Here is a 26,274-nt window from a genome sequence, read left to right as displayed (position 1 = left end):
AATACTGCCCCTATGAACAAGAATATAACTACTATAATACAGCCCCCATGTACAAGAATATAACTACTATAATACTGCTCCCTATGAACAAGAATATAACTACTATAATACTGCCCCTATGTACAAGAATATAACTACTATAATACTGCTCCTATGTACAAGAATATAACTACTATAATACTGTCCCTATGTACAAGAATATAACTACTATAATACTGTCCCTATGTACAAGAATATAACTACTATAATACTGCCCCTATGTACAAGGATATAACTACTATAATACTGCCCCCTATGTACAAGAATATAACTACTATAATACTGCCCCTATGTACAAGAATATAACTACTATAATACTGCCCCTATATACAAGAATATAACTACTATAATACTGCTCCTATGTACAAGAATATAACTACTATAATACTGCCCCTATGTACAGGAATATAACTACTATAATACTGCCCCTATATACAAGAATATAACTACTATAATACTGCCCCTATGAACAAGAATATAACTACTATAATACTGCCCCCATGTACAAGAATATAACTACTATAATACTGCCCCTATGAACAAGAATATAACTACTATAATACTGATCCTATGTACAAGAATATAACTACTATAATACTGCCCCTATGTATAAGAATATAACTACTATAATACTGCCCCTATGTACAAGAATATAACTGCTATAATACTGCCCCTATTTACACGAATATAACTACTATAATACTGCCCCTATGAACAAGAATATAACTACTATAATACAGCCCCCATGTACAAGAATATAACTACTATAATACTGCTCCCTATGAACAAGAATATAACTACTATAATACTGCCCCTATGTACAAGAATATAACTACTATAATACTGCTCCTATGTACAAGAATATAACTACTATAATACTGTCCCTATGTACAAGAATATAACTACTATAATACTGTCCCTATGTACAAGAATATAACTACTATAATACTGCCCCTATGTACAAGGATATAACTACTATAATACTGCCCCCTATGTACAAGAATATAACTACTATAATACTGCCCCTATGTACAAGAATATAACTACTATAATACTGCCCCTATATACAAGAATATAACTACTATAATACTGCTCCTATGTACAAGAATATAACTACTATAATACTGCCCCTATGTACAAGAATATAACTACTATAATACTGCTCCTATGTACAAGAATATAACTACTATAATACTGCCCCTATGTACAGGAATATAACTACTATAATACTGCCCCTATATACAAGAATATAACTACTATAATACTGCCCCTATGTACAGGAATGATCACGTTTGTCACTGGGTTTGCAATTGTTGCAGTTTTTTTGTTATTGTACAATGTTTTCTGTACCTTTAAGTTCACTGGGGGGTTCTGTGCCCTGGATTTTATGGCAGATCTTGCTGGTATTCTTGCATGCAGTTTTGTAATTCATTCTGAACATTCCACTTAAACCTTTTTTCAATCGCATGATTTTATTAGAGTCAGCTCACTGGACTTCCCCAAAAAGGTATTTAAGATCAAATAAAACCCAATGCTTGGAAAAATATCATTACAATATGAAAGCAGTTAGGAAAACATTAGTACTGCAAAGTTTTATTTCATATGCCTGAGCCTGCTATAACCAGGGGATCGCAGTTCTGCTTCCAGAGACATCCGTGAAATGGAATTATTTCCCCTGTGCGCAAAAACACAACATGAATACAAATGTAATTAATTGTGTTCTTCCAATGTACTGTTACTGGTACCAGCCGAAGAGACGTTAGATGTCCATAGCTGTTCTTATATTTAAGGGCATTACATGATGCATAGCTGCCGGTTGTCTCTGATTTCTCGGGACTCCTGAAGGAAAGTGTGAAATTTATGGAAACCCCACCCAGAACTGACTGTTTTGGAGTGGGCATTCACTGGTTGTTTAATGAAAGAGAGGGGTGTAAACATCATCAGAAATGTTTGCAAATACAATGATCTCACATCATTGTCAATGATTTGTTTGTTGTTTCATACAGTCAGCAGGCAGACAAACATTGACAGCGGCCATGTGAAGAACTTACTAAAGACAGGTGACATCACTGAGAATGCAGCCTATCCATCACTAGAGAGAGGTGACATCACTGAGAATGCAGCCTAGCCATTCACTGGAGAGCGGTTACATCACTGAGAATGCAGCCTATCCATTCACTAGAGAGCGGTGACATCACTGAGAATGCAGCCTAGCCATTCACTAGAGAGCAGTGACATCACTGAGAATGCAGCCTATCCATTCACTGGAGAGCAGTGACATCACTGAGAATGCAGCCTATCCATTCACTAGAGAGCGGTGACAACACTGAGAATGCAGCCTAGCCATTCACAATAGAGCGATGACATCACTGAGAATGCAGCCTATCCATCACTAGAAAGCGGTGACATCACTGAGAATGCAGCTTAACCATTCAATATAGAGCAGTGACATCACTGAGAATGCAGGATATCCATCACTAGAGAGCGGTGACATCACTGAGAATGCAGCCTATCCATCACTAGAGAGCGGTGACATCACTGAGAATGCAGCATATCCATTCACTATAGAGCGATGACATCACTGAGAATGCAGCCTAACCATCACTAGAGCGGTGACATCACTGAGAATGCAGCCTATCCATCACTAGAGAGCGGTGACATTACTGAGAATGCAGCCTATCCATCACTAGAGAGCAGTGACATCACTGAGAATGCAGCCTATCCATTCACTACAGAGCAGTGACATCACTGAGAATGCAGCCTATCCATCACTAGAGAGCGGTGATATCACTGTGAATGCAGCATATCCATTCACAATAGAGCGATGACATCACTGAGAATGCAGCCTATGCATCACTAGAGAGCGGTGACATCACTGAGAATGCAGCCTATCCATCACTAGAGAGCAGTGACATCACTGAGAATACAGCCTATCCATTCATAATAGAGCGATGACATCACTGAGAATACAGCCTATCCATCACTAGAGAGCAGTGACATCACTGAGAATGCAGGATATCCATCACTAGAGAGCGGTGACATCACTGAGAATGCAGCCTATCCATCACTAGAGAGCAGTGACATCACTGAGAATCCAGCCTATCCATTCACTAGAGAGTGGTAACATCACTGAGAATGCAGACTATCCATTCACTAGAGAGCAGTGACATCACTGAGAATGCAGCCTATCCATTCACTAGAGAGCGGTGACATCACTGAGAATGCAGCCTATCCATGACTAGAGAGCAGTGACATCACTGAGAATGCAGCCTATCCATCACTAGAGAGCAGTGACATCACTGAGAATGCAGCCTATCCATCACTAGAGAGCAGGGACATCACTGATAATGCAGCCTATCCATCAATAGAGAGCAGGGACATCACTGAGAATGCAGCCTATCCATCACTAGAGAGCAGGGACATCACTGAGAATGCAGCCTATCCATCACTAGAGAGCGGTGACATCACTGAGAATGCAGCCTATCCATCAGTAGAGAGCAGTGACATCACTGAGAATGCAGCCTATCCATCACTAGAGGGCAGTGACATCACTGAGAATGCAGCATATTCATCACTAGAGAGCGGTGACATCACTGAGAATGCAGCCTAACCATCACTAGAGAGCGGTGACATCACTGAGAATGCAGCCTATCCATCACTAGAGAGCAGTGACATCACTGAGAATGCAGCCTATCCATTCACTAGAGGGCAGTGACATCACTGAGAATGCAGCCTATCCATCACTAGAGAGCGGTGACATCACTGAGAATGCAGCCTATCCATCACTAGAGAGCGGTGACATCACTGAGAATGCAGCCTATCCATCACTAGAGAGCGGTGACATCACTGAGAATGCAGCCTATCCATCACTAGAGAGCGGTGACATCACTGAGAATGCAGCCTATCCATCACTAGAGAGCGCTGACATCACTGAGAATGCAGCCTATCCATCACTAGAGAGCGCTGACATCACTGAGAAAGCAGCCTATCCATCACTAGAGAGCGGTGACATCAGTGAGAAAGCAGCCTATCCATCACTAGAGAGCGGTGACATCACTGAGAATGCAGCCTATCCATCACTAGAGAGCGGTGACATCACTGAGAATGCAGCCTATCCATCACTAGAGAGCGGTGACGTCACTGAGAATGCAGCCTATCCATCACTAGAGAGCGGTGACATCACTGAGAATGCAGCCTATCCATCACTAGAGAGCGGTGACATCACTGAGAATGCAGCCTATCCATCACTAGAGAGCGGTGACGTCACTGAGAATGCAGCCTATCCATCACTAGAGAGCGGTGACATCACTGAGAATGCAGCCTATCCATCACTAGAGAGCGGTGACATCACTGAGAATGCAGCCTGTCCGTGTCTAGAGAGCGGTGACATCCGTACTACTAGCCTCACAATTAACCGCAGCCCCATTACTTTGTTTTTAGCCCTCTAAATGCCCCTCTCTTGCATCCGCACATTGTTTTCGTCGACAGGTTAATGTTATGAATTGCATCGGGGGAAGATGTCGGGGGCAGAGCGCACGCCATTGCTCACCGACGCTCGCCCAGCTTTGCATTACTCTTGTAAGACATTTATAACTCGCCGCTCTGATCAGGATACAACTTACTACCCAGATTACTTTTCTAAGTAGGAATATGTTTAAAAAGTAAAATCTTTATAGCTTCTTAAGACGCGCGGCGCTCCGTGATAAATTTTCGTATTTTGACTGTTAATATGTTTGAATGAAAATTATTTATACATTTCGGTGTGGTTGAACGCTTTTCATTTGATTGCTGCCTGTGGGAATAAAAGCAGAATAGCAGGAAATGTGGATGTCACGCCGTGATGTATACCCAGATTATGAAATGATAGCGATTCAGATGAACACCGCGTAAAGTCATTTGCATCAAACTATGACAACTGCAATTCCTGACAAGGCCTCTTAGTTTTTGGGGATAATATCATCGCACTGCAATCTAATCTAGCGGCGGCGCGGCTTTTTAATGCATTTAAAAGTCAGGCAATGGAAGAATTCCTGAGTGTTGTCATTCTCGGCTGCACCCAGGACTACAGATGAGATTAGATTTAAACATATGCACGTATGATAAGATGCACGACATTCATCAACACGCTTAGTCACGGCTAGGCAGAGTGAGCGCCAGTCCGATATTACCGCCATATGCGCTGCGGAATAAAGACGTGATAATGTAAATGGTATTACTGGCTGCTGTAAGTATAAAGAGCCGAAATGCAGCAATTTGCAGCAGTAGATGAAAAAAAAAATGGCTTGGAGAGACTTAGATTTAATTAAGTCGGCAAATACAGGTCAGTGTGGGTCACGGATAAGTCATCTCGGGCTAAAGGGACTACAAGTCACAGCATGGCCTGGCAGCGGTTAATGATCTACTCTGCCTTTGTTCAGATATGCAAATACTGAGAGCTGCAGGATGTGCTCGGCGCTGCCACCTGCTGGACAGGACTGGTTATACAGGTGTCTCATCTGCATGTAGATTATTAGTATTGTATCATTTTTGATTATACCACCTGATAATAGAAATTATTTTTTTTTACATTGCATGAGATACGTCAAAAGATTAATTTAATAAAGGTAGAAGGATTTTTTTTTTCTTGTGAGGGCAATAGGTAAAAAAATAAACGGGTTTGCTTCTGCCTTTTTCTGGATTAACACTTTGTGATGATACAGTGATGATTAGAGAGGACTGAGAATGTTGATAGGTTCCTTAGCAGCCATGTGGTGATAATAAACTTTCGAATTACTTTCATGCCTTTCTCGGAGCCATTGACTCTTGAATTGTGTCCTAATGCCCAAGTGGTCAGTCAGGGTTTCGCTGGCTGAATGATGTGCCCTTGATGAAGCTTTGAAGGGTGGTACTGGATCTACTATGGAGTTATTGGTAGTGCTCCATGGGAGGGAAACATATAAATTAGCTCTCCCCCGGAGAGAAGAAAATGATCTTGTTAGCGCCACCTATTGGAGGTATCTACCTTGCCAATGTCCTATCCATTACCGAGCATTGGCACATGGCCAGGAACATTAACCAAGTCACCTATCCACAGACATCTCTTCGGGGTACTTGTCCCTTCACCTTGACCCACCAAGGGCATCTCATTCACCCAGCCATTCTCTGCTCTGCACTCATTAGGGGCACGTCCCCCAAAGCGGCTCCAGCGTTAGACATTGACTTATAGGGTTGTCACCTCCACTAGGTTGCACAAACAAGATAGTTTCCTTCCCTCTGGGAGATATCTAATTTACATGTTTTTCCCATGGTTCATTGCCAATCAGACTCCATACTGAGCTGGACTCCTTTAGTAGAGCCAATAGCCCCCAAAGCTTGATTAATGGCAGCTCATTCAGCCAGCCAAACTGTGCACTATACTGATGAGGGGCAAGTCGCCCGAAACAGCTGCCTGTAGACAGATATCTATCTGTGGTCATTTTGCATGGGGTCGTCTGGTCAAATCATATTAATGAGTAGGATAGGCCATCAATATGCGATCAGTAGGGGTTTGACACCCAGGACCCCAACAATCAGCTGTTATTTGCTCTGGCAGCAGAACCGAGCTGCACTGCGCTGCTCCATTCAGTGTGTAGCGGCTGCTGCCGGTACTGCAGTATTCTATTAAATAGGAGCCGCTCTTCAGCACCCGGCAGCGGCCGCTACACATTTACTGGAGTTGTGCTGTACAGTCCCATTAAATCTGGTCGCTGCTAAAGCAAGTAACAGCTGACCAGTAGAGGGGTCGGGATTTTGGCCCCACTCATCTGATATTGATGACCAATCACTAGTTTGATTTGACCAATAGGTGGCATTACAAGGCCCCTTTTTACTCTTCCCTCTGGGAGAGAGCTTATTTTCATGTTGTTTTTCCCATGAATCATTAGTAACAAGACTCCACTGTCAATGGATGCACGAGATCTCTGTACAATGCATGAGCATTTATAACAATGCAAAACTGGCGCTAATGGGGCGCGTTGCTCCAAATAGCGGATGTGACTTTAGCGATATAGTGCAAGTGACGAGGAGGTAACCTGTATTCACATTGGGCGTATATATATACAGTATATATACAGTATATATATATATATATATATATATATATATATATGTTCCTTCAGACATCCGTGATAATCGGTCCGATGTTGCCGGTATGCGGCGCACAGACCGGCCGCACATCTCCTGACCCGAGGGGACCGCTTCATATATTTCTATTAACCTGTCACACCCTGGCATACATTTCTGCACCGCATAGGAAAGTGTTGTCTGTTTTTGTCCAAAAATAGAGCTATCCCTAACCACGGCCCTTAAAGGGGATGTCCAGTTCAAATCGACAAGTCTGCAGTCAGGCTGTGTGATTGCGGACTTATGAATCCTCCCAGCGCATGCACTGTGCCCTGTGGGGATATGCCGGTTTTTGAACCCGGACCAGAGGGTATGTTTGAGTTATACATATTCCTGGCCAGTGGGCGTGGCCTCACCTCCATACACTTGTATGGAAGGGGCCACGTCCTGTTGTCAGACACTCCCAGTGGACGGCTCTGTCACTAGACAGGGCGTGGCCTCACTCAATACAAGTGTATGGAGTGAGGCCACGCCCACTAGACGGCCCTGGTCGGGAGCATGTATAACCCATACATACTCTTCGGCCCCGGCGAATATCCGCAGCGCACAGTGCATGCTCTGGGGGATTCATAAGTCCGCAGTCCACAGAGAGGCTGCACACTTATCGTTTTTGACCGGACAACCCCTTTAACAACTACTGCAGTTCAGCCCTAGTGAAGTAAATAGCACCGAGCAGCATCACCAGAAGCCGCCCATGAATAAAGACGCGCCCTCATCTTGGGTGATGCAGCGCCGCTGTCCTTCTGGTGCAGTCTCATGAAATGTGACCCCCATTATTAATGGAGTACGGCGAAATGTGATCTAACATGGGAGCAAAGACGCCCCAGACACTTGGAGTTGCACAAAAAGTTGGATGTTGCTATCGGCGGTGCGAAGGATGCAGGTGCACCCAGGTCCCAGCATCTGAAGGACCCAAAGGCACCAGGCTTGTAAATGTCACATTGTGGGTGGGGGGCTCTGTGGCAGATTGAGCACTAGGGTCCAAGAGCCGGCTCCCCTGGGAGTAATGAAGACGTGGCGCTGATATAAGAGGGTCATTAAGTGAGGATCTGGCAATGGGTGCGATATATGAGGGGCCTCCAGGAGCTAGTCCTAATGTATGAATATTTGCTCCTCAAAGTCAGACTATGGGGAATATTAGCATTTGACTAAATTATTCATCACCTTCCCGAGAAATCAGGGGAATGATGTCTTGAGAATGGCGAGGTGACAACGTAGCGAGCGGCAGAAAGGGAAGGCTGTCATTTTTTCTTCAATTACAAAAGGCAAATATTTATTATTTATAAGTATTCACCTTGCATGGGCTTAAATGTTATTTATGAACCTGTTGCATAGTGATTTCCAATGTAACTCATTATTTTTAGCCTTAGGGTGTTGTAAAGGAGCCTGCCTGTATTTAATGGTGCTCTGTTAGGCAGTGCAATTACACTGTAATCATTATGTAAAATGTGCTATTAATTAAACCAATTTCTGCTTAGAACATTCTCTTCTGCAGGGCTTAATCTTAATCTTCCAGCATCCTTCACACTGTTTTTCATGAATTAACCCACTCGCTGACAGATATAGACCTTGGCGGCTGTATCGATGATGTTCACACTTTTTTATTGGTTAAGTATGGGACTGGGGTTAAATATTAGCCAAGAATAAGACATAATGGATGAGGAAGGAAGGAAGGAAGGAAGGAGAGAAGGAAGGAAGAAAGGAAAGAGAGAAGGAAGGAATAAAAGAGAGAATGAAGGAAGGAGAGAAGGAAGGAAGAAAGGAAGAAAGGAAGGAAGGATAGAAGGAAGTCAGGAGAGAAGGAAGGAAAGAGAAAAGGAAGAAAGGAATGACAGAAGGAAAGAAGGAGAGAGGGAAGGAAAAAGAATAAGGAAAAAAAGAAGGAAGGATGGATGGAAGGAAAGAGAGAAGGAAGGAAGGAGAGAAAGAAGGAAGGAGAGACGGAAGGAAGGAGATAAGGAAGGAAGAAAAGAAGGAAGGAGAGTATAAAGGAAGGAGATTATGAAGGAAGGAGAAGAGAGAAGGAAGGAGGCAAGGAGAGAAGAAAGCAAGGAGAGGAGAGACGGAAGGAAGGAAATAAGGAAGGAAGGAAAGAAGGTAGGAGAGAAGGAAGAAAAGAAGGAAGGAGAGTATAAAGGAAGGAGATTAAGAAGGAAGGAGAGAAGGAAGGAAAGAGAGAATGAAAGAAGGAAAGAAGGAAGGACCAGATTTGGTCCATAGGGTTTGGTCAGTACAACATCTGTAAGAAATAAGGCTGGGAAAAGTCAATTTACATCTAAAAATCATCTATAAATTGGTATATTAAAGCAATAATTTGCTTTACTTAACTTGTAAAAATATCAAATTATAAATTTATTACACTCCGCCCACATCCAAGGCTGCATTGGGAATTTTCAGTGCTCCTTACACACAGCATTTAGAGAGATATCCATAAATAATTATGGATTTTGCTCTAGTTTTCTAACAATACAAAATTACATATTATTGTCTTTCTTCTGCCACTTTTATCACTTTTTAAAAATGTACCGGATTTAGAGAAGAGTTGGGGCCACCTGAACTTGGCAGTATACAGCAAAAGTATTTCCCGACATGTACTTCAGCCGCTATGTACATGTAGGCATACGGTGGCATTTGTCACCCATGGACTCCCATATATAAAAATTATAATAACAATTTTTAAAAATGTATACCAAACATTTTATCTGGATGCCTCTGCATATAAAAAATACCCGCCCAATGGAAGCCAAATAGACACCATCAGATACAGTGGCATGTAAAAGGTTGTGCACCCCTGGTCAAAATTACTGTTATTGTGAACAGTTAAACAAGTTGAAGATGAAATGATCTCTAAAAGGCCTAAAGTTACAGATGACACATTTCCTTTGTATTTTAGGCAAAATATAAATATATATATTTTTGTCATCTTTTACATTTAAAAAATTACAAAAAGGAAAATGGGCTGATGCAAAAATTTGGGCACCATGCATGGTTAGTACTTAATAGAACCCCCCTAGTTTCACAGCTTATAAATGCTTTTTGTAGCTAGACATGAGTCTTTCAATTCTTGTTTGAGGGATTTTCATCCCATCTTCCTTGGAGAATTCCTCCAGTTCTGTGAGATTCCTGGATCGTCTTGCATCCTCTGCTATTTTGACGACTAGCCACAGATTTTCAATGATGATCAGATCAGATCAGGGGACTGTGAGGGCCACTGTAAAACCTTCAGCTTGTGCCTTTTAAGGTCATCTATTGTAGATTTTGATGTGTGTTTAGAATCATTATCCATTTGTAGCAGCCATCCTCTTCCTCTTTTCATCTTCAGCTCTTTGCAGAATGTGTTATGTTTGCATCAAGAATTTGTTGAAATTTAACTTAATCCATTCTTCCCACTATCTGTGAAATGTTCACGTCATTGGCTGCAGCACAACCCCAAAGCATGATTGATCCACCCCCATGCTTAATGGTTGTCAAGATGTTCTTTTCCTGAAATTCTGTGCCCTTTTTTCTCCACACATACCTTTGATTATTGGAGCCAAAGACTTCTATTTTATCCTCATTGGTCCAAAGGACTTGTTTCCAAAATGACATGGGGGGTCAGCGGGTGCACTAGTCCGCTAGCCAAAACCCATGGACCAGGGATTATCCAACCAAACGCCAGCTCTCTTTTTACCGTGGGCGTAATACTACTCAAACAACACAGGGTGAGTGTAAAACAGAATGGCAATACTTCATTGAACCACAAAACAGGAAAATAACACATAGAACAGTCCTAGCAAAATACCCAAGATGGTGCAAAATTACAGTCTCACCCTTCCACTGACTCGCCGGGATAAGACCAGCTGTGACTTCAGAGCTTCATGCACAGAGAAGAGGTAATGCCAAGCTGACAGTCCATTGAGGTACAGTGCCAGATGACTGGAGGGTCACATCCTGGCTTCTCCGAACATCGCCATAGTTGTTATGGCAACTCAACAAGCCATAGGACCCACACAATGGTCATTCAACATATTAAGCAAACATCTATTATTCAATGACCCTGGATTACTGTCTTTCAAAGAAAGCAGACAATAAGTTGTAGGAGCTGATATAAGAGGCAAACATTAGCAATTTAAAAAATATAAAAAATCAACATTTAAGACTCATATGACAACGGTGTACGGTTCTTGACCAAATGAAGAACAAACACATAAATTCAAAATTAACATATAGATAACAGTCTATTCCTCCTGGATTACTGAAAATAGACGTCTTGTTAGTTAAGATAAAATGCTGTGTCATCACAGCTTGTTTAGCATTTTTTTATACTTCTGATACTGAATTTTATGGTGAGAAAGCAGGAGAGGTTTTCTTCTGATGACTCTTCCATGAAGGCCATATTTGAGCAGGTATCTCTGAACAGTAGAGCAATGTACCACAAATCCAGAGTCTGCTAAATCTTCCTAAAGGTCTTTTGCAGTCAAGCGGGTGTTCTGATTTGCCTCTCCAGCCATCCTATGAGCAGCTTTCACTGAAATTTTTCTTGGTCTTCCAGACTATATCGTGACCACTATTCCTGTTAACTGCTATTTCTTAATTACATTTCAAACTGAAAAAAGGGCAACTTGAAAATGTTCTGCTATCTTCTTATAGCCTTCTCCTACTTTGTGGGAATCCATCACTTTCATTTTCAGAGTGCTAGGCAGCTGCTTAGAAGAACCCATGGATGCTGTTTTTTTTGTCACAAGGTTAGAAAAGGCTAGGTTTTTATAAAGCTGGAAAACTTGCATTGATGAAAGTGAACAAGCCATAACCCTAGCAGGCTAATTAAAGTCTGAAACCTTGTTCAAAGTTATCTGAGCACACAAATCTCCAAAGGTGCCCAAACCTTTGCATCGGCCCATTTTCCTTTTCGTAATTTTTAAAATGTAAGAAATTGTAATATATATTTATTTTGCCTAAAATACAAAGGAAATGTGTTGTCTTTAACTTTAGCCATTTTAGACATAATTTCATCTTCAACTTGCTTAACTGAACACAATAACAATAATTTTGAACAGGGGTGCCCAAACTTTTATATGCCGCTGTAAACAGTGCCGTATGCATACTTTTTGGGTATACACCACAAACATAGGGGGGATTCAACCTTATGTCTACTGCACGGATTGTGTTGAACATGCTGAGCAGCAGATTTTTTTTATTTCTTTTACTTGGTTATATAGTGCCATTAATTGGCACAGCATTTTACAGACATCATCATCACTGTCCCCATTGGGGCTTACAATCTAAATTGCTTATTAGTATGTCTTTGAAGTGTGGGAGAAAACCAGAGCACCCCAGCACATCTTGTCCTTGGTGAGATTTGGACCCAGGACCTCAGATCTGCAAGGCTACTATGCTAACTACTGAGCCATTGTGCAGATTGTGTAGCATCCAATGAATAGGTGGTCTAATTTATGGGTACATTTATGATCTTAGTCTGTTTTGTAGCTGTTAAAAACGTACCTATTTTTATAAATAAGAACACCTATATTCACCTCTGTTACCGGCACCGTTCCAGCAGTGTAAACATTGGTTCTCCCAGGGATCATCACATGATTCCTGCGGGAAAATCAGCACTGGATTCATTCTCCGCACCTGCGAACAGATCACACACATCCAGAGGAAGTGAGAGAGTAGCAGCCGTCACTTACTTACTTAGTTCGCATCTCGGCTTCAGGAAAATGGCCGCCACGATCTCCATCTGCGCATGCGCGGCATCCCGCGGCCATTTTCCTGAAGCCCCGGGCAGCAGAGCACTCCATCTGCGCACGCGCGGCCACAGGAAGATGGCCGCCCCCACCGATCACCAGGGGAATAGCGCAGATCGCGCTCTTTTCCCTCCCCTGTGCAGTGGTTTCTGGACTTGGGCATGCGCACACCACTACGCCACCAACGGAAAAATAAGCAAGATCTGGGGGAAGACACCACGCCCATCTGACCAGACCAGCCTGATTGACAGGCGAAAACGGCTACTTTGGTAACATATTTCGGCAGCATAGGTGGGGAATCGGGGTCCACAAAATACACTATTGTAATGCACAGCTCAGGCCCTATTTAACAGTATTTTTATCTCATACGGAAAAAACGGGGTGACAGGTTCCCTTTAAGTGGATACTTAAGTGGGGTGTCTATAAGCATAATCTAAGCTTGTATTTTAGCAAGTGGAATCATAAAGAGGACTTTCAGTGCTAATAGAGCATGATGAGATTTGTAGTCCATCACTGCTTATTTGCACAGGACGTTAGAAAATTGCAAATCTCTTCCCATCCCGCAATTTTTTCCTGCTTATATTTCTGCGAATTAAGAAACGTAACGTCTTTGCGGCGTCAGGCAATTTTTCCCCAGCTGTCCTCACCTCTACAGTAAGATATTAGTTTATCCAATATGTGAAATAGCTCCATTGCCGGCTACATTGATCAGCTTTTTAATATACATTGTTGACCTTAATGATGCTCTATTGAGATGAGGGCAAGAGTTGTCTGATCAGGTTGAGATTAATTTCCGGCTGCGGCGTCTGAAAATGCATGAAAATGTACTCCCTCTTCTGGTATTAAGCTTGCAGGAGGGCGATGATTGATTGACTAGTTTACAAATGAAGGTGATAAAATTAGTTTGCGATTCACATACATTTCTTAAAACGAGGCTGGCTGGTCGTTCAGACAATGAGGTTTGGACAGATTGTATTGCTGGGTTAGCCAATCTCCTGTACATGTCAAGATTTATAGAGCTGAATTGTAAAGTTACAATTGCAGCTGTGACTCTCGTGGAGGGATCTCTTCAAATTCATCCTCACTTTACTTAAAAAAGCTATTACCGAGTCATAGGCTTCTCCATAGAGAAGAATGTTCTGTACCGAGGCCGAGCCGGAGCGTCGCCCCGTCCAATTGTAATATAAACTATGATCCCCAGGTCAGGAAATCTGTATATTTATATAAGTGTTATTATATTTATATAGAATAGATATAGACACATAGAAGAAAAGATAGATGATATATAGATAGATACATAGATAGATAGATAATAGATAGAAGATGATAATTGGTAGATGATAGATACATAATAGATAGATAATAGATAATAGATAGATAATAGATAGATAGAAGAGGATAATAGATAGATGATAGATAGATAACAAATAGATAGATAGATGATAAATAGATAATAGATGATAGATAGATAGATAGATAGATAGATAGATGATAGATAAATAATAGATAGATAATAGATAGATCATAGATAATAGAGATAGATAATAGATAGAGAGAAAGATAATATCTAGATAGATAGATTATAGATAGATAGATGGATAGATAGATAGATGATAGATAATAGATAGATAATAGATAGATGATAGATAATAGAAAGATAGATAGATAATGGATAGATAGATAGTATCATAGGTACACTTCAACTGTGAGAGACAGAATCTTTAAGAAAATTAAGAAAATTACATTGTATGATTTTACATAATTAATTTGCATTTTATTGCATGAAATAAGTATTTGATACAATAGAAAAACAGAACTTAATATTTGGTACAGATACCTTTGTTTGCAATTGCATAGGTCAGACGTTTCCTGTAGTTCTTGACCAAGGTTTGCACACACTGCAGCAGGGATTTTGGCCCACTCCTCCATACAGATCTTCGCCAGATCTTTCAGGTTTCGGGGCTGTCGCTGGGCAACATTGAGATTCAGCTCCCTCCAAAGATTTTCTATTGGATTGAGGTCTGGAGACTGGCTAGGCCACTGCAGGACCTTGAAAAGCTTCTTACGGAGCCACTCCTTAGTTGCCTTGCCTTAGTTGCCCCCAAATTATGATGTTTCCCCCACCATGCTTCACGGTTGGAATGATGTTCTTGGGGTTGTACTCATCCTTCTTCTTCCAAACACGGTGAGTGGAGTTGATACCAAAAAGTTATATTTTGGTCTAATTTAACCACATGACCTTCTCCCATGCCTCATCTGGATCATCCAGACTGTCATTGGTGAACTTTAAACATGACATGTGCTGGCGTGAGCAGGGGGACCTTGTGTGCCCTGCAGGATTTTAATCCATGATGGCGCAGTGTGTTCCGAACGGTAATGTTTGAGACTGTGGTCCCAACTCTCTTCTGGTCATTGACCAGGTCCTCCCGTGTAGTTCTGGGCTGATTCCTGACCTTTCTCAGAATCATCCTTACTCCACGAGGTGAGATCTTGTATGGCCCAGACCGAGGAAGATTGACAGTCATCTTGTGTTTCTTCTATTTTCTAATAATTGTGTCTTCTCACCAAGCTGCTTGCCTATTGTCCTATAGCCCATCCCAGCCTTGTACAGGTCTACAATTTTGTCCCTGGTGTCCTTAGACAGCTCTCTGGTCTTGGCCATGGTCGAGAGGTTGGAGTGTGATTGATTGAGTGTGTGGACAGGTGTCAAGAGTGGGGTATGAGAAAGAGTTGTCCTAGTAGTGGACAACCCCTTTAAATTGTCCACCTGCAAAGACTTCTGAAAGTCACATATAAAAGTTCTGCAGAAGTTTCATACTGTTCCCTGTGAAAAAAATAAGGAGCTAAAATTTCCATACCATAAAAACAGCATTTGCAGTAGTTTTTTTTTTCTCTTTTTTTTTTTTTTTTTTAACCTAGAAGCTGCACTTTCTCTCAATAATGGCTACATCAATGTACAGCGCCTTTATATTTTGGGCAAAATTGTCTTTTGACCCTTTTAGGAGCAAGGTCTTGAGGACCACCCTCATTCTGAGATAAAATTGTATGAGGGATGGCATACATAATCCATAAATAATTCATTTTCGGATTGTTATTCTAGATTAGGAGGATTCTTCTCTCTTTCACAAACAATGTTATATATCAGTAATCCATGCCTCCATGCCCTCAGAATTTGGAGGACACCAAATCATTTTCTATATACTATATGTGGTTTCCCATATCAAATATTCATGTATTTTTATATAAAAAAAGAAAAAAAGTATATATATATATATACTTAGTTCTGCAACTATAAGGACACAACACATTTCCCTGAGACTGAGTGTCATCCATATCTGACCGATGGGGGTCTGACACCAATCACACCTGACTATCAGATGTCACCATGACCCATGGTGGCCCAGAGTACACAGTGTATGGAGATGGGAACACCACAGCTCCACACACTCAATAGTGGCCATCTTTGGGTCAGATCCTATTACAGTGAATGGGAGCTGAGCTGCAGCACCAAGAACGGATATTAGACAGTGTATGGACCGTGGTGTTCTGGTTTCATACACAGTTTACGTGTGGTGACTATGGACCTTCTAGCTGACTTTGTCACTAATGCTGGATTAATGCTTTAGTAGGGTTCAATTGTTGGGGTGTTTAGTGGATTATGGATAAGGGGGTAAAAAAAAATACATCAATCCAATCCATATGTGCTGTAATTCGATTGTAGATGAAAATGCCCTTGAATAAATATGGCAGACATTAATGATGGGGCTCGACTTTGGATGGGTGGGAGCCACTTGATTATCATGAGGAAGGGTTACAAAAGCATCAATCGCAACCTGACGTCTCTTCTTCATCATATTGGAAGTTTGCAACTCAACTAGTACAAGGTTATTTTAATTTCTCTCCCCGGCCGTTGCTGTTTTCCAATTCCCCTGCGCTCGTCGGTGACTTAAGAAGCCTCAGATATAGATTTTTCTCTAAGGTTTGTATATGTTTAAGGCACCTCGATTTTTCAAGTCACCCAATCCAGGGACCTGTTAGTCTACAATTGTCTCCCATCTTTCTCTGATGGTCTGATGGATCACTTTCCTTGGTGCCACCGCTCAGGACCGGTGACAATCAGTGAACTGATTGTGTCTGCCGTTCCGCATATCTGTAATTGATTGCCTAAACCTGAGGACTCTTTTCTCCCACTTGATATGATGAAACATTGGAGGAAAATCACTCTCAACGAGGAGGAGTCGAGATCATTAGTTATTTAGCTCTCGGCTGGCTCCTCGCTCGTCTCCTGCCTGGATTGTCCCACAAGTGCACATTATGGTAATCAGACAGAATGTATGTATACGAATCAATCACATGGAAGCCCGTCACAAGAGTTATGACACCGCAAAGTCTGTTTGTAACTTTTGATTTATGGAAGGATTTCTGTTCTCTAAATTGGGACTGAGGCATTTCGGGATGAGTTAACCCTTGTTCTCCTCACCTAAAAGAGCGTAACCTCTGAAGACAGCCATATAGAGAGACTCCACAAGTGATTTCTAGAGATGTACTACACAATTTCTTTTAGCATTTTTGTAGTAGTAGATACCTTTTGAAAAATGTAGCCAAGGAATCTAATTTTTAGGATATAATCACGATAAATTATCATTTTCGGCAAGTAACATTTTTCAATGGTTGGTAATTTGCATCACAACCACCTGGTGTCCACATAAATATCTTCTGACAGAGACCATGTTTTTTTTCTCATGCCATTCATCTCGGAATTAGAGATGACCGAATTGATCCATTACCAATCAAGGTCGTTACACATTTTTCAATGTTTTCCAAAATTTGGGGTATTCAGTTTGAAGAAAATTAACAAAAAGGCGGTCATATGGAACATGACATTTTTTTCTGTCTTCTTTTAAGAGCCAAAATATTAAAGTACATTACATCTATCCTTATGCCACCGCAGCTTCCCAGTCCTCAGCTTTAGTCTTGTGTTCTTCGTCACTCCCGTCCAGGACTGAGGACTGTGATTGACCCGGGGTGCTGTGGAGTGGAGCTGTAGTGACAGTTGAGGGTCTAGGACAGGTAAGTATAAAGTATTTTATTATTTGTTAACCCCTTCTCTCTCCTCCATTTAAAACCAGACCTCAGGGCATAATAAGCATCTTTTCAAGTGAATCGGGAAACTTCCAAATCAGACCAATTTTATTTGGACTGAATTGAGTCTGTCAGGCCAAATCTGTCTCAAATGAATTTTGGGAGATTTGTACTCATGATATATCAATCCAAAAGGAAATCTGAGGAAGGACACATATATAGCTTTATAATATCTACTGGTCAAAAAAGATCAGATAAGGAGAAGAAGACTGTGTGGTTGTGTAGTGTCCAATAACCCACCAGCTGGGATGGCTTACAGACCCAACATTCAACCCTACATGGTCAAGCAAAGTACTATAGACGCAGCAAGCAAAGAGATCCAAGAATATTCTACCTTTTTGTAGGTAATAGTGTGTTTTTGGCTTTCTGCTAGGTGGTTCCTCTGATATATGGTACTAATTACATTTGAGGTAGCAGAAATTCATTTTCTTGATATGTTACGGGGCCCATTTAATTTTTCCTCGGGATCCAAGGATTCTAGTTTTACACATGCAGATAAGACTGTATATACTTTGTTTGCACCTTCTATCAAAGTTATATGTCCAACAGAAGGCCTAAAATATACAAAAGTATAGACAAACATTTTTTTGGCAATCTTATGGCACTGGGTAATGTCCCAATGACCACCAGTAAAAGCCCTTTTCTGTGACCATTGTGCCAATTAGACAGCAGAGTCTAAGAAGCAGACAATCCTTCAACCTATCTGCAAAATAAATGGGCTGGGGTATAAATGTAATGGGTGAACTGGTTGCAGTCGCATTCATACCCTGGAGCCTAGGGTTCCAAATGGGCTTTGTGACCCATATGAGAAGACAAATTCTATTAAAGACCCATGAGAATTGAAGGCCCTGTTAGACATTTTGCATTGGGGCCCTCAAGCTTCAAGTTATGTCACTGGGAAGGGGACCAACATTTCACTTATGCCTTTCTCCAAGGAACCCATCATGGCTCCATGGGCTCCCTGTATGCCTATGGTTGGGTGAAGACCCAGGAGTTGACTACCGCCACTATAAAGGGTTTTATCGGAGATCCTATTAATTGACACCACCATTGGTGTGATCAGTAGGGATTAGGGACTCTCAAAGGCTGATTTTAGTGGGTAAAAGATCTTGGCCCAATGCTCAGGCTCTAAAATTGGATTATCTCTTTGTTCATCATAAATATGCAGATTTATAAGTACATTTTTTTTCCCAAAATTACAAAAATTCTAACGTCACGTCTACTTTGCTCGTGTATCTTACATAAAATAACGGACATCCAGAAATAACCAGCTCTGGACATTAGAATTCCCTCTGGGCTTCCATACATATAATTATTATGTAATAAATTTCAGGACCCTACAGCCCAGTACAGGGATCTAATCTGTGAAGAGCTGCCCCATCTCATTCTGTTTTTTTGTTAGTGTATTAAACTTTTACTACAAGATCATTTTCATTATTTCTGACATTAGAATGTGATTATTGGGCAATAAAGCCGTCTTTCATATATCAGAGGTGACCACATACAGCAGCGGCCTCATCACCTAATTAAAGCAATAACCCTAATTTATCATGGCCCTGCTGTTCCAGATGAAGCCTGGACATTCAGGCCTGTTTATCTAGAGGCATTCCAATCTAATATTTATTGCTGGGATTGATCATGGAGGACAAAGGAAATGTGTCAGCTCCCTTCGGGCAGAATTCACAGCCAACCACAGGATGACATCTCAGCTGCTGTTTTTGAAGTGTGTTTCCATGTCCCCTTCTTGACTGCAAATATCTATCTACAGTGGTGTAACTTGAAGCTCATTGGCCCCAATACAAAAGCTCCAACAGGGCCCCCCAATTATTGCAAGTTTTTGATACCAATGCTTTTTTATATAGGTCACAGGGACTTTTGCGACCCCCTAGGCTCAGGGGCCCAGGAGCGATTGTAACCTCTGCACCTATTGTATTTACACCCCTATCAATCTATTATCTATCTATCTATCTATCTATCTATCTATCTATCTATCTATCTATCTATCTATCCAAATATAAAAGAAAGTTGAAAAGCACCACTAGCAAGCAGTATGTAGAAAAATGGGTGCCAGACCTTCAAGGCATAGACCGATCCTCAATATAGTATAAAAAGATGAAGACGGCACTCCTTCTTAGAAAAAATATAGTGGTTTATTAACCAATTAGGGCTCCTGTGACATTTCGGCTCAAGGTGTGAGCCTTTTGTAAGCCTTTACGCATAAAAATGGCAGCTGCTAAGGGTATTTATTCCCTCATTGCTGTTTTAAAACAGGCCGTAGCGCCTCCCAGAGTCGGAAAATCTCCAGGGCCTTGGCTACTGGGGATAGCTGAGACCCCAGAGAACATGATAAGGGCCGAATTTTTTAGTGTTGGATCACATGATCGCCGTTATTCAGTGAATAATGGCAATCACAAAGAAAAAAGTCTGCCGGCTGTTTCAATGATTTCTTTCTTCTGACATAATATACATGTCATGGGAGAGAGAAATGATGTCTCCTGAGACTCCCTGGTACCTCCGGCATCTCCTGGTCCCTCCTGATCAGTCCCCCAACCCAGCATCATCTTGCTGGAAGAAAAAATGTCGGGTGCATGCGCAGTGCCCCCGCCGAGACCTGCCGGCTGGTACCCGGCAACAATAGGACATTTTTCCTATTGATCCCTTTTGATCACTGTGATAGACCCTATAACAGTGATACAAAAATAAATGGTAAATCAAATTCCCCTTTGTCACCCCCTTAGTTAGATAAAAATCCTAATGTATATATATATATATTTTTTTTTTCAATTTATTGCAGTTGGGCTTAGTGTTAGGGTTGTGGTTGGGGTTTGGGCTAGGGTTGGGATTAGGGTTAGGGCTTTATTATGGTTAGGGGTGGGTTAGGGTTAGGGTTGTGGTTAGGGTTGGAGTTAGGGTTGTTTTAGGGTTAGGGGTGTGTTAGGGTTAGGGGTGTGTTACGGTTGGGGTTGTGGATAGGGTTGGAGTTAGGGTTGTGTTAGGTTTAGGGGTGTGTTATGGTTGAGGTTGTGGATAGGGTTGGAGTTAGGGTTGTGTTAGGGTTAGGGGCGTGTTAGGTTTAGGGTTGTGTTAGGGTTAAGGCTGTGTTACGTTTGGGGTTAGAATAGTTTTTTTTTTCAAAAGTACAAAAAATTACAATATAAAGGCTAGTGTTGAGCTCAAGTGCTCAATACTCGAGTTTACATTGGGTGCTCAAGTATGCACAGAGTATTGCAGATCCCCGCATGTTTTTTTGGGGTGTCTAATAGCGGCAAAACATGCGGGGCAGGGACTCGAGCATGTCACTTGCCCATGTCACTCGAGCACTTGTGATATTCGGTGCATATCTGAGCACCAGATGCAAACTGGAGTAGCGAGCACTTGCGCCTATGACGATATATGACGACCTAATGTTATCAAATTCTGTCACATACCTGTAGGTTCAAAATGCTCACTATATCCCTGGAGAAAATCCTTTTTGGATGTGGTTTACAAAATGAGGTGACTTGTGGGAGGTTTCCATTGTTTAGGCACATCAGGGGCTCTCCAAACGCAACATGCCATCCCCTAATAATTCAAGCAAATTTTACTTTGAAAAAGTCAAATGACGCTCCTTCCCTTCTGAACCCTGACGTGCGTCCAAACAGTAGATTTCCCCTACAAATAAGGTATCAGCGTTTCCAGGAGACATTGCACAACAAATTTTGGCATCCATTTTCTCCTGTTACCCTGGTGATAATAAAAAAGTTTGGGTCTAAAGTAAAAAATTTTGTGAAAAAAAAAAATGAAATGTTAATTTTTTTCCCTCCACATTTAAGCAACTGAATGGGTTAGTAAACTTCTTGAATGTGGTTTTGAGCACCTTGAGGGGTGCAGTTTTTAGAATTGTGTCACTTTTGGGCACTTTCTGTCATATAGACCCCTCAAAGTCACTTCAAATGTGAGGCGGTCCCTAAAAAAATAGTTTTGTAAATATTGTTGGAAAAATGAGAAATCGCTGGTCAAATTTTAATCCTTTTAACTTCCTAACAAAAAAAATTATAGTTCCAAAATTGTGCTGGTGTAAAGAAGACATGTGGGAAATGTTATTTACTAACTATTTTGTGTGACATAACTCTCTGATTTCAGGGCATAAGAATTAAAACTTTGAAAATTGTAAAATTTTCCAAATTTTTGCCAAATTTGCATTTTTTTCACAAATAAACGCAAGTCATATGGAAGAAATGTTACCACTATAATGAAGTACATTATGTCATGAAAAAACAATTTCAAAATCAGTGGGATGCATTGAAGCGTTTCCAGAGCTATACCCTCATAAAGTGACACTGGTCAGAATTGTAAAATTTGACTTGGTCATTAAGGTCAAAATTGGCTTGGTCATTAAAGGTTAATATCACCATAATTTGTACAATTCAATAGAAAAATAAACTAAAATAATTTTGTGGGGGAAAATGAAAATAATAAAACTAAAATAATGTGGTTGCGTAAATGTGAACACCATCTTATAATTGCAGATGTGGTTGTGTTCAAAATTAGTCAATCACGTTTACCCTACTGTTACATAGTAGTCAGTCCTCGGCCGCCATCATTTACAGGGATCCTGATTAATCCCATAGAAGGTTTTGCTGTTCGTGGAGGATTTTCCTGACATTTTCTTAGCTCCTTTTTTACAGCAAAAGCCATGGTCCATAAACAGCTGGAAACACAGCAAAGGTATCTCATTGTTTAAAGTTATCAGTCTGGAGAAGGGTATAAAAATATTTTCAAGGCATTAGATCTACCATGGAATCATGTGAAAATGTCATCAAGAAATGGCTTAAAGAATGACTTTAGCTACAACTGGACGTTCCTCAAAAGTTGATGAAAAGACTGAAAGAAAATTGGTCCTGGAAGCTGCCAACAGGCGGACAGCAACATTAAAGGAGCTGCAGAAATTTCTGGTAAATCCTAGTTGTGTACTTTATGTGACAACAATCTCTCTTATTTTTCATACGTCTGGTCTGTAGAGTTAGGGTAGCAAGGTGGAAGCCTTTTCTTATGAAAAAAAACATTCAAGCCAAGCTATGTTTTTGAAAAAGCTTTATTAAGTTTGCCAAAAGCATGTGAGAAAATGTGTTATGGTCTGATGAGACCAATTTTGTACTTTTTGAACATATTTTCGAAAGGTACAAAGCCAATACTGCTCATCACCAAAATAGAACCATATCCACAGTGAAGCATGATGGAGGCAGTATTATGCTTTGAGGCTATTTTTGGTCAAGGTGGAGGGTGCAGCGCCCCAGAGTCCTGGTCGTTGCAGTAATGTCGCTCTTCCACCAGGGAGAGTGATATTACGTCTGATGGTACTAAAGGAGTTCACCTTGCCAGGTATCACAGTCACACACTACACTTCACACTCCAGTCCACCAGGGGGAGCAAAGGTACTATCTACTAGGCCACTCCTCACACACGGGTAAAACTGGTGGGTTAGATAGGAAATTAGGCAGAAGCTACCTGGGTTTGACCCAGAGAGGACCTGTCAGGCAGACAGGGGGAGAAGGAGGAACATCTGAGCTGCAGTCAGAGGGTCCCTGTCAGGGGTGGGATCCTGACAGAGACCAAGCACGAGATAGAACGTTACGGAGCTGCGCCTGCACCCATTGCGGCAGCATCCTAAGAAAGGACATGAAGAGAATTGTATTGTGGAGAGTGAGAAATAAAGTCACAGCACAAGGAGATAATACCGGGAGGAGTTCTGCCCCAAGATCGGCAGCCTCCTTCTGAGGCGCGTAGCCTTGGCCGGAACACTGAGGGAGTAATAGGCTCTACACATTACTTCAGAGACTGGCAGGACAGTTGATTTCAAGTTGGCTGCCCGACCTTAATACCTATGAAGACACGGAGGCAAATTGTGGGAGAGGGGCGTCTCTAAGGTCCCTATAAATAAGCTCCAGGCCTACCCCGTCATACGGGTTGTCCTATCCATATCATCTGGGGGACAGAGAGAGAATATCAGAAACATACACGACAGTTGTGAGGACTATCCCGTGGTGCTCAGCAGGGAGGTACTACAACACACAGGCGCTAGTAGGAAGGCTACTGATTTCCACCTGGATAAGGGAACTCTGGATGTGCCTTCAGACCGGCTGGACTCTGCCTGCCCTGTGAACGGTACTCTGGACTGTGGACCCTGAAGTCTTCAGTAAAAGGTAAAGAGACTGCAACCCTGTGTCCTCGTTATTCATTGCGCCTTACAACGTCCACCATCACCACCTATACATCTGGGAAGCCCTGGGAACATACTTCACCTGTGGGAAGGTACACCATCTAGCTGCCATTCTATCACCCCAGCGGACCCTAGCAGCGTCGGTCACCCTGACCGAATACCACAGGTGGCGTCACGAACACCAGACAAACTACACCTTGAATTGGACGCCCCTCAAAAGGGCCATGGACCGGGTCAGGCCACAGTGACATCCCCCGAACCGAAGGACCCGGTACCGAGTACCCCATTGCCCTTACACTGGGGGCGCTCCAAAGGAATTATGAACATTTCCAAATAGCATCAATTTTGCAATAAACCCTTCAGGCCTCTGCTAAAAAAAATTGTCAATTACCTTAAGTGACCTCCAAAGCAGCAAAAGAATGGCTTCACCAGAACAAGATGGAAGTTCTCGAATTGCCCGACAGGAGCCCCTACCTGAATTCAAGTGACAATGTATGAGTGAAGAGAGCGCTGTACACAGGAGATTTCCCCACAATGCGTGTAGCTACTGCAAGGAAGAACATTTTCAGTTTATCAATTGAAGTATGCAGACTATGGTTGACATTAAACAAGGAAAAAGTCTATGAATTCTTCTCGGTATGATTATTTTTACATGACAAAACCTGGTATTTTAACAGGGGTGTGTAGACTTATTGTATCTACTGTATACAGACACTCTCATGGGGTTTCTACACTTATATGGGCACTAATATGGTGGTCCAGCTTCTATATAGGTAGTGATATTGGGTTGTTAAATTATATGGTCACTGTTATAGTAGAAACTTTTATACAGACACTGACACATGTGTTATGACCCCAATGGCAGAGGGTCTCAGAAATATTTACTAAGTCTGCAAACACAAAAACCAGCTCATAGGGCAGTGGTAACTGGGCTGACCATATATCTAATCCTAGCACCACAAATAACAGCAGCCGGGGAACGTGCCTACGTTGATTCTAGACGTCTCGCGCCAGCCGGAGAACTAACTAACCCTAGAAGGGAAAAGAAAGACCTTTCTTGCCTCCAGAGAAAAGACCCCAAAAGTTGGATACAAGCCCCCAACAAATAATAACGGTGAGGTAAGAGGAAAAGACAAACGTAAGAATGAGCTAGGTATTTAGCAAAGAGAGGCCCACTAGCTAATAGCAGAATATAGTAAGATAACTTATATGGTCAGCAAAAACCCTATCAAAAATATCCACGCTGGAAATTCAAGAACCCCCGAACCGTCTAACGGCCCGGGGGAGAACACCAGCCCCCTAGAGCTTCCAGCAAGGTCAGGAATCACATTTAGTACAAGCTGGACAAAATGAGAGCAAGCAAATAACCCAAAAAACAAAGAAGCAGGACTTAGCTTAATTTAGCACGAACCGGGACCAGCAGATAGGAGCAAACAGAAAGGATCTGATTACAACGATGCCAGGCACTGGACTAAGGATCCAGGAAGTTTATATAGCAACACCCCTGGACTAACGGCCCAGGTGGGTGCAAACTGAGGGAAGAAACTCCCAGAGTAATATCACTAGTAACCACAAGAGGGAGCCAAAAAGTCTAATTCACAACACACATGATTGCAATTGTTGTATGGGGTCTAACAAGGCTTGGACATTAATAGTCTGAGGCTCAGGATTGGTTTGTTATTTTGAATTGATTTGTTAATATAATATCAAGTGTTTTTGGAATTTTAAATGCAAAAAAAGAGAATATTGCAGATCTAGAAGGTAAGATACTATTGGATACATCAGAGAGATTATTTCATTGGCAATCATTACCGGTAGTTCAGGGTGGTCTAATTGTTATTTTGAGTGGTGGAGATGTAATAGAAGTGCCCATTTAAGATGCAAAGTAATTGCCCATTTTTTCGAAAATTAACGGGGTACCCATAGATATCAATAAAGTGTTCCTCAGATTCAACCAGTCTTCCATAATCCTGCACTGTCAAGAGTCCTGGTATGTTCTTCTACTAGGTCAACCTAGGATGTTCAAAA

Source organism: Ranitomeya variabilis, chromosome 8, assembly GCF_051348905.1.
Source record: "Ranitomeya variabilis isolate aRanVar5 chromosome 8, aRanVar5.hap1, whole genome shotgun sequence".
Classification (NCBI taxonomy): Eukaryota; Metazoa; Chordata; class Amphibia; order Anura; family Dendrobatidae; genus Ranitomeya; species Ranitomeya variabilis.
Note: the sequence above shows the minus strand (reverse complement) of the source record.